Source organism: Orycteropus afer, unplaced genomic scaffold, assembly GCF_000298275.1.
Source record: "Orycteropus afer afer isolate SDZICR_OR568_19922 unplaced genomic scaffold, OryAfe1.0 scaffold00027, whole genome shotgun sequence".
NCBI classification, from domain to species: Eukaryota; Metazoa; Chordata; class Mammalia; order Tubulidentata; family Orycteropodidae; genus Orycteropus; species Orycteropus afer.
Window position 1 is genome coordinate 6,282,550 of NW_006921614.1, and position 9,935 is coordinate 6,292,484.

Here is a 9,935-nt window from a genome sequence, read left to right on the forward strand (position 1 = left end):
GGTCGCTATGAGTCGGGTTTGACTCGACGGCACATAACAACAACAACAACAACAACCCAAATATAATAATCTGTTATTATAAAAGATTCTGTATTTCATATAGTATAATACCTGGTGGCATAGTGCCTAAGGCATCTGACTGCTAACCAGAAAGCTGGCAGTTCAAACCCACCAGCCACTCCTTGGAAGGAAAACTGGGCAATCTACTTCTGTAAAAATTTACTGCCTCAGAAACCCAAAGGTGGTCACTATGAGTCAGAATTGACTCGATGGCAGTGAGTTTGTTTTTTTTGTTTTTTTATAATACCTAACATAAAGACCTCTGGTGGCATAGTGGTTAAAGCATTGAACTGCTAACCAAAAGCTTGGCTGTTTGAACCCACCAACTTCTCCATGGAAGGCGGATGAAGCAGTCTGCTTCCGTAAAGATTTACAGCCTTGGAAATCCTATGGGGCAGTTCCACTCTGCCCTAAAGCATCACTAGGAGTCAGAATTTACTTGACAGCAATGAGTTTGGTTTAGTTAATATGTAACATTTCCCCAACAATACTCTGAGCTGAAGCATTCACTGTGCCATTCAGTCTTCTTGTGATCAAGATGGCTATTATGAATCGTTTTTTCAGTGTGCATCCATAAGTAAGAATTATGTTACCTTATGCAGGTGAGACTATAACCCATAACCTGAGGCTCCTCAATATGCTCTTGTAGCCAACTGCTCTTATCGGGTACAGATAATATACTCTTGGAGTGCCAATAATCAAAGATGGTAGAAGTAACAAAAAAAGAAAGAGGCTTCCCAATTGATTAACTCCCAAGCTTTTTCCACAGTACTTCAGGCCTCATTTTTTATGACAATTGCCTTCCAAGTAACAACTATAGGCTGTTGATAAGAGCAGGATAAACAAAGGTCTGGAAGCAAAGAAATGTTGAGGACTGGGCAATTCATAATAATCTAGGCTCCAAAAACTGTTCATTATACTAGCAGAGTACAGGAGGTTGGTTTTTTTGAGAAAAACTGCATATGTGTTGGAGGCATGAATTCATTGGAAAATGTGTGCTACTCTATGTTGCCTAGGCCCATTCCTAGCTAATCATCTAGAGCATAAATGAGCTTTCAGCTAACTAGGAATGAGACTACCACTCATCTGTCAGTCTTTAGTACCATGGTGACTTGTATATTGCTGTGATGCTGAAAGCTATGCCACTGATATTTCACGTAACTACAGGGTCATTCATGGTGGACAGGTTTATTAGTTACCTAGTCCTGTTGTTGCTGTTGTTAGGTGTCATCGAGTCGGCTGTGACTCATAGTGACCCTATGTACAACAAAACAAAACACTGCTGGCCTCACAATCCTTGCTACACCTGAGCCCATTGTTGCAGCCACTGTGTCAATCCATCCCATTGAAGGTCTTCCCTTTTTACGTTGACCCTCCACTTTACCAAGCACAATATCGTTCTCCAGAGAATGGTCCCTTCTGACAACATGACCAAAGTAGGTGAGACAAAGTCTGGATATTCTCACTTCCAAGGAGCATTCCAGCTGCACTGCTTCAGGACAGATTGGTAGTTCTTTTGGCAGTCCATGGTACTTCCAGTATTCTTTCCCAACACCACAACTCAAAAGCATCAACTCTTCTTCAGTCTTCCTTATTCACTGTCCAACTCTCACAGGCATATGAGGTGATTGAAAATACCATGGCTTCGGTTAGGCACACCTGAGTCTTCAGAAAGATATCTTCGCCCTTCAGTACTTCAAAAAATGGTCTTTTGCAGCAGATTTGCCCAATGCGATGTTGTCTGATTTCTTGACTGCTGCTTCCATTGGTGTTTATTGTGGAAGTGAGTAATATGAAATCCTTGACAGCTTCAAACTTTTCTCCATTTATTGTGATGCTGCTTCTTGGTCCAGTTGTGAGGATTTTCATTTTCTTTATATTGAGAAGTAATTCATACTGCAGACTGTTTCTTTAATATTCATCAATAAGTGCTTCAAGTCATCTTCACTTTCATACCACAAATAGGTGGCTTTAACAAATAGAAATGTATTTTCTCACAGTTTAGGAGGCTATAAGTCTGAATTCAGGGTGCTACCTTTGGGGAAGGTTTTTCTATATATATATTGTTCTAGAGGAAGGTCCCTGTCTCTTTGAACTTCTGCTTCTGGGCAATCTTTATATGGTTTGGCATCTCTTCCCCTATCTCTGCTTCTAAAAACCAAACTCACTGCCTTCGAGTCGAATCCAACTCATAGCGACCCCTCCTTGTGTTTCTGAGGCGGTATCTCTACGGAAATAGATTGCCCAGTCTTCCGTCCAAGGAATGACTGGTGGGTATGAACCACCAGCCTTCTGGTTACCAGTCACATGCCTTAGGCACTATGCCACCAGAGCTCCCATCTCTGCTTCTACTTCTTGTTTAATATCTTTTATATCTCAAAAGAGATTGACTCAAGATACACCCTACACTAATCCTGTTTCATTAACATAACAAGGACAATCAATTCTCAAATGGGATAATAACCACAGGCATAGAGGTTAGGATTTACAACACATATTTTGTTATTGTTGTTTGTTGTTGTCGTTATATGCCATAGAGTCGGACCCGACTCATAGCGTACACTCCTAGGGTTTCTGAGGCGGAATCACTACAGAAGTAGATTGCCCAACCTTCCTTCCTAGGAGTGGCTGGGGGGTTTGAACCACCAGCCTTCTGGTTAGCAGTCAAGTGCCTTAGACACTATGCTACATATTTTAGGGGGACACAATTCAATTCATAACAACAGGTTGGTTTCAGCAGAGCTTTCAGACTAGGGAGAAAAGTCTGGCAATCTACTTCCAAAAATTAGCAAATGAAAACACTATGGATCACAGCAGAACATTGTCCAATTACCATCAATCATGAAGATGATACAGGACCAGGCAAAATTTCATTCTGTTACATATAGGGTCACAAAGAGTCTGAGCTGGCTCAAAGGTAACTAACAATAACAACATGAATAAGAACAGAAGGCTGAGAGGAATACCGTCAGGAGAAGATATCTGACTGGTGTATGATGAGACAGAGGCTGATCCTTTATCAAGGTAGGCTGGAAAAGGGGGCTTCTCCTTTAAACATGGAAAGTAGTAGGGACCCCTGAACATACCATGTAAGGGAAGCCAGAGTGAATAAAAATGAATAAACTTGAGATCAACAGGCGACACTGTAAAATAGAAATATAGACATTTGAAGGAGAGCAGTACCAAATTGTCCTCTAATTTACAACTCTGCGTTCACTTAATATCACTCCAGCTTTTTGTTTTTTTCTCTCAAAGAATCACTTAACCAATTTGCTGGTTCTTCCTTGGTCCTTGGGGACCGGGTTTCGCTTTCTCTATCCACGAGGGGGCAGTCTAGAGTCTTCTGTAGTGCAATGCTGAGCTGGGCTTTTTGCTCTGAAGTTTCAGTCCCCACAAGAAAGTCCTCTACTAAAGGTCATAGAAAATGGGAATTGTTTGTTGTGTGAAGACCAAAGCATTAAGGACTGATGATCTAAATACTACTCTCTACTTCCTTAGTGATACCGCCTCAGAAACCCAAGGAGGGGTCACTATGAGTCGGTCTGACTCGACCGCAGATAACAACAACTTAGCAGAGCCTAATTTCATTGACTTATAATTTCTCTTCATTTATTATTATTTTTCTTTTATATTTAATTCTGCCTGTTATATAGTAAAAGAAAGTAAGATATGAAAAAAAAATGAGTAGAAAAAGCTGAATGGCAAAGTTTTGATTATCTGGATTTTTGTTGGTTTCATTACACACTAGTTGTTGGAATGCAACATCATTTTAGTCCTGAAATATTAATTTATTATCTGCAATTAGGTAAGTATTCATCTCAAGAAAATGTACAGCCTCCAGATACTAAGACTTGCACATGCAAAGTTACATTTCCTGATTTGCCAAAAAAATCTTTTCTATTGAGTTTTGTATTGCCACACAGGTAAGATCTACATTATTTCTTTAACTTCCGTGGTTTATGTCTCCTATATAATGCTTTCCATGTAGTCAGTTCTCAGTTAAATGTAACTTGAATTTAATCTCATTTTCATTTACTGGAGAGATTCATCATCTACATGAAAAAGACAGCCCAAATTCCTCTCCTTTACATAAAAGCATGCCTTTTTAATTCCCACTATTTCTTTGTCTATCTCCTACATACCATGGACTTACTGAGAATTAAGGAGCTCTGGTGGTGTAGTGGTAAAAGAATTTGGCTGCTAACCAAAAAGTTGGTTGTTCAAACCCACCAGTCACTCCATGAGAAAATGAGGCAGTCTGCTTCTGTAAAGATTTGCAGCCTAGGAAAACCTACAGGGTAGTTCTGCTCTGTGCTCTGGAGTCGCTAAGGGTCAGAATTGACTCAATGTCAGCAGGATTTGGGGGGGGGGTTGTTTTGTTTTGTTTTTTTCAGAAGGTCAGATTCTCATGGTGTCATGCAATGACTCACTTAAACTCACTGCCATCAAGCAACCCTCATTGGCTATCTAAGGTGGTAAATCTTTACAGAGGTAGATTGCCCCATCTGCCTTCCATGGAGTGGTTAGTGGGTTTGAATCACCAGCTTTCTGGTTAGCAGTCAAATGCCTTAAGCACTGCACCACCAGAGCTCCTTTCATGCAATGACAGGGCCCAAGAAATACATGGTGAGTGTAGAAGGCACTCCAAGGTTCTAATACCATGTGCAGGAATAGTGACCCCCACTCCAGTCACCATCCAGGCAAGTTAACCATGAAGCTTATATTCCAAGAGCCCTCACTTGTTGGTGCCCAGTCTGCTACCACTGGAGGTGTCATGCATTGTTTTCACACCAACAAATACATTTGTAAAATTCTCAAAAGCAAAATGTTTTAACCTTAATTGGTTAAATTATCAATTTTTTCCCATCACACTTCCCCTTACATTATGAAGAGGCAATTTGGGGAACAGGAAAAGGGAAGGATGAATTAGCAACAGATTCACTTTGTATTTAGTTGGATGTATTTAACTGGTCCCTCTTGTCTATAGGGAAGTTATTATTTCAGTTCCTATCAATATCTGGTAGCATAGTGGCTAAAGCACTTGACTGCTAACCAGAAAGTTGGCGGTTCAAACCCACCAGCCACTCCTCAGAAGGAAGGTTGGGCAATCCTACTTCTGTAGTGATACTGCCTCGGAAACCCCAAGGAGGGGTCGCTATGAGTCGGGGCCGACTCGACGGCACATAACAACAACAACAACATCAATATCAAGTCAAAATGAAAGAATTTCTTAGTCGAGTATAAACTAAATCATATGACATTTATCACTGTAAACACACCACATCCTTTTTCATTTGTTATTTAATTCTTATTGCCTTTAATTCCTCTGTTCCTCCCAGTGTCCTCCTTTGCCTCAATCATTTTGTGGTGACATCCCCTTTTTGTATATTACCTTTCCCTTAACCCAAGATAATACAAGTCCATCCTCTTACCCTCCTTCCCCTTCCCACCCCTGGTATCCTTCAAAGAATGTTTCTTTCTGTGTGTAAACCTTTTCTTGATTTTTCACAGTAGTGGTCTCATATAATATTAGTCCGTTTGTGACTGATTAATTTCACTCAACATAATGTCCTCTAGGTTCATCAATGTTAGGAGGGGTTTCACTGATTTATCTGTATTCTTTAACATTTCACAGTATTCCATTGTGTGTATATAACATAGTTTGTTTATCCATTCATCCATTAATGGGTACTTAGGTTGCTTCCATCTTTTTGCTATTGTGAATAATGCTGTGATGAACATGAATGTACATATATCGGTTCACATCACAGCTCTTATTTCTCTACTAGGTACAGGATATATGTCTAGTAGTAAGGTTGTATTTTTTCTTTTTTGACAGAAAACATGTAAAATATAATTTCTTAAATTCCTAGGTTTCTAGTACAAAAACATACAGCAATTATTTCAGCATATGTACTCATATGCTTTATGCATCCTACCCAAAGTATCAAACATATCTAAGCAGATCTGATATACCTACTCCTAAAAATGTCTGGTAATTCCAGATAAAATATCATAAAAATTCACATTATTCCAGTGAAACAACCTAAAGAAATAAGTATTACAATGACAAACTGCCATATATATATTCATCAATAAATCAAATATATGTCACAATAATAACCTGATCACAGAATTATATTGATAAGTATACCATATCACTAATTTAAAAAATACATTTGATTTCTCTTTTTTATGCCTTAACACCAGTTAAAATTTTAGATATTTTCAGAATTCTAGATCACACTGAAATTCAAACATAACTGTAAGAATCCTATTGGAAACCAAAAATGTAACCAAAAGAAAGGAGATTGGTAGAAGTATCAAATGTAAAAATTTCCTTTGAGCATTTCTTCCTGCATTGCTATTTGGCTTCTACTGCTTATCTTCTTTCTTTCTAGAATAAGCAAGACAAAATTCCATTAAGTGGGACCACGCAAGATGATGAGGAGACAGTACTCCAATACGAGGTGTTGGGTCCCAGACAAAGTGAAAATGGAATGGAATTGTGGTGATATTAGTAGCCTAGCACAGGCCAGTGGAACCCATGCTAACTGAGAAGGGTGGTGTAATGTGGATTACAAAGCCCCAAGTAGATTAAGAAAAGCATCAAACAGTCTCAGTTATGAAGGACATTATTAGACAATTGTTGAAATTTCGATAAGGGAGGTTTAGAGGGTAAAAATGTATCAATATTTAATTGATGGCATAGTGGATAAGGCATTTGGCTGCTAACCAGAAGGTTGGCAGTTCAAATCCACCAGGTGCTCTGCAGAAGGAAGATGGGCAATATACTTCCATCAAGATTTACAGCCTCAGTTCCGGTAAAATGGCAAACTAGGCAGAAAGACTGCACAGATCCTCTACAACAAAGAAAAGGGAAACCAATTAATACAGACACAGAAGATAATCCCGGACCCCTGAAACTTGAAGGGAAGGATATTGAAGTAGACTAAACCCCAACTAGCAGTAGAATTTGCATGAAAATACCAAAAAAGGAGACATACAGAGCGGCAGTCTGGCAGCGATCCTGAGCGATCCTGATGGTACGGCACAGACAGCTTGGAGAGTGCCAAGTGGTGGTAGGACCTAAGAATTAACCTAAAAATCAGCCCTGCTAGCCAGGGACTGCACAGAGGACTGCTCTGGTGGCTGGGGAATAAACAGAGCAGGTGAAGAGAAAGGCGGGCTGAGCTGTGGACTTTTTCCTGTCAGGAGGATAGGGCCATTTGAATGTTTACAAGCAGCTTGACTATTTTTGATATCTAAAGAGACAGTGCTCTCCCAGATTCCAGGGGCTTAAGAACAGGTTCTGCTTGCGAGCAACCCCAAGGACACTCTGGACCTACATGACTGAAAAGGTGTAATATTCCTCTTGTTACTCTTATACCCCACACCCACTTGGTGAACAGAGGTGTGGCCATTCCCCACTCTGACCCACCTTCTGGGCCCGCAGGAACTCCATCACAGTCTGTGTGCTCAGACGGAGCCTGGATATCCTGCCCTGTCCTCCACCGATTTTTTCTCCCTTTTTTCATTTTTTTTTTTTTCACTTTCATTTTCTTTTTTCTGGTGTTTATTTTGCTTGTATTTGTCTGTTTTAAAACTACTATTATTATTAATACTTTTGTCCTTTTTAATATTATTCTTTATTCTTCCCCTCCCAGGTCCTAGTTTTCAGCTTTTTTTCTTATCGCTGGTCCTGGTTGAAAAAAAAAAAATTCCCCTTTTTTCCCATGGATAACCCCGTTTCTTGTTTTTATTTTTCATTTTTTCCATCTTTTTTCTTCATTATTCTCCCTCCCTACCCTTTTCTCTTAGTGCCCTATCCCCAGATACTGCAAGTTTTCTTGTTTTTTTCTTCTTCTATTTTATTTTTTTTCTTTTTCTGATTACTGTTCTTGTGAGATTACATGGTGTGCTTTTTGTCCATGTGCTTTTAGTTTTTTGATTGTTATTCAATTGTAATTTTTGTCTAACTGAGTGGGAGACAGCAACAGTCCCCATAAGACATAACTACATCCACACCTCCTGCAACTTCACTTACTGAGTGAGAGCCACTACCTCCTTCTCCACCAACAGGCCAATGATTTAAAAAAAAACACCAAAAACAGCTTGAATCACCCTTGGCTGCTCTTCACAAACAGTTAACAGAGATCTAAATACAACAACACCACAAGGTCTTGGAGACAACAGACCATCACAGGTCCACACAAAGAAGCAGGATAAAGTGGTAGAAACAATGGAGCAGGATACAGACCCAGGACACATCCCTGAGGAAGAAGCAGCATTGGAACTCCCTGATAAGGAATTCAAAATAAGTATACTTAGGTATCTTCAAAGGATTGAGAGACAGACCAAAGAAAACACAGAAAACACCTTACAAGAACTTTGGAAGAAAAGATAATAACAAAATAAATGAAAAATTAGAAATTATTCTAAATCTACAGATAGAAATCCAAAAGATTAATACTAAATTGTCAGAAATAGATAACACATTGGAAGGGCAAAGGAGTAGAATTGATGCAATGGAAGACAGAATGAATGAGATTGAAGACAAATACCTGAATACTTCTTTGGAAAGGGATCAATCAGAAAAAAAATAAAAACAAAATGAAGAAAGCCTAAGATTCATGTGAGATAACATCAAAAGGAATAACTTACATGTCATTGGAATTCTAGAACAAGAAGAGAAAAATAAAACCACTGAGAAAATTTTCCAAGATTTGTTGGAGAAGAATTTCCCTGATATGATGAAAGATGACAATATATCCATTCAGGATGTCCAACTAACCCCAAAAAGGATAGATCCCAAAAGAAAATCACCAAGACACATCATCATCAAACACATTGAAACCAAAGACAGAATCCTGAAAGCAGCATGGGAAAAACAAAAAGTTACTTACAAAGCTCAGCCAGTAAGAATAAGCTCCGATTTCTCAGCAGAATCCATGCAAGTGATGAGGCAATGGGATAACATATATAAAACCCTGAAAGAGAAAAATTTTCAACCAAGAGGTATATACCTGGCAAAATTGTCCCTCATATATGATGGTGAAATTAGGATATTTCCAGATAAGCAGAAACTAAGGGAATTTGTTAAAACCAGACCAACCTTACAAGAGCTGCTAAAGAGAGTCCTTTGAACAGAGAAACAAAAATAGCAAATAACAACTGACCATTGATACACAAGAAACATAACCTAGAAACCACAACTATGGACATATCCCAAGTAAAATGAGCTTACAAGATTGTAAACAGGGAACCAGAGACATCAACTGGCTAGTGAGGACAACTACAAGAGGGAAAAGACTGTGTAGTCATAGAACTTCTAAATGGCGAGGAAGTTAAGAGAGTTGCAAGATAGAACGGACTGTTCTAAACTTGGAGCTAAATTATAAATCATAGGGAAACCTCAAAGAAAAATTATAAACCTTCACATCACAATAAAAAAGAGGACAAGCACAAATATTCAGCATATACTAAAACAACAGCAACAAAGAAAATGATAACATGATTCATAAACATAACGAGCTCAGCACAGAAAATAGTATGGAACAAAGAAACCAGGGATACCATAAAAAAACACATACCAAAATGACAGCACCCAATTCATACTTGTCAATACTTACACTGAATGTTAACGGATTTAATGCACCACTCAAGAGACGGAGAGTTGCAGATTGGATAAGAAAACAAAACCCATCAATATGCAGCCGACAAGAGATACACCTTAGAGATAAAGACAAAAATAGACTAAAAATCCAAGGTTGGAAAAAAATATATCAAGCAACTGGCAACTGTAAGAGAGCAGGGGTGGCAATATTAATTTCTGATCAAATTGACTTTAAGACAAAAACCACCATATGAGACAA